Here is a 1,057-nt window from a genome sequence, read left to right as displayed (position 1 = left end):
CGGAAGAGCACTACATACCAGATGTGGTCTCGAAGTTACTAAGTATGTTAATATAAAGATGTTATGCCAACTTATTTATCAAAGGATAAACAACTTTGAGATACATACGACATATATATATGTCTAAAGCTTCCATGGAATAGCAATATATATATATATATAGCAGCAAGCCGTGACCTGTTGGTAGACCAACTTCTTTTAAACTCGTAAGTCCCCTCAGGTCACGGATTCAAATCCACTTTCTCCACTTTCTGACCAATTTACCGTTAGTGAGGGCGGTCCTCGAATAATTAGACACATGAGGGTGGCTAGAGGCTTGCATAATAGTCTCTGGTCATTCTTATATACACGCTGAGCCGAGTATATCATTGTTCGAACTTGGTTTGGTACAATTATAAGTTGTTCATGTTCGACTTGAGCTTGTGTCGAACTTTCATACATTGCTCAAGCTTGATTTGTTTTATTTTTTTAATGTTTAAACTTGATTTGTTTATAACAAGAGAATGAGTATTTAAACAACCGAGTAAACAAGCCAAAAATTCAAATGAGAATTTAGATTTCATATAAAAAAATTAATAAATAATTTTGTACTTCTAATTTCAGTCATCAATTTGTTGATTATGAACTTTAAAATATTTAAACTTTACTAATTAGCTACATAATTCTTATTGATAGGGCTATACTAATTTAAATTTTGTAAGCAAAAAAATTAAATTGATCATAAAATTTAAGGGGATGAACATTTATTTAATCATATTAATAAGAAAATAAATAGCAATAAGGCAATCACCATTAATTTTATTGGTAATTGCAGTGTGATGACCATAAAAAATAAACTCATTACATTCAAGATTATGAAAAACCATACAAGAAAAATCTTTTAAGATACACTTTTTAACTATAAATATCACATTCAAAATTACCATTCACTTATTAATTAAATAATTATTTAATTAATAATTAAACTTAAAATATTATTTATGTAATAATATATTACAGCTAAAGCTATAATTAAATAAATTCTAACTAGTTAAATTATTTAAATTATATATATATA

Source organism: Phalaenopsis equestris, unplaced genomic scaffold, assembly GCF_001263595.1.
Source record: "Phalaenopsis equestris unplaced genomic scaffold, ASM126359v1 Scaffold000761, whole genome shotgun sequence".
Lineage (NCBI taxonomy): Eukaryota > Viridiplantae > Streptophyta > Magnoliopsida > Asparagales > Orchidaceae > Phalaenopsis > Phalaenopsis equestris.
The sequence above is the reverse complement of the archived record's forward strand: the minus strand, read 5'-3'. Positions refer to the sequence as shown.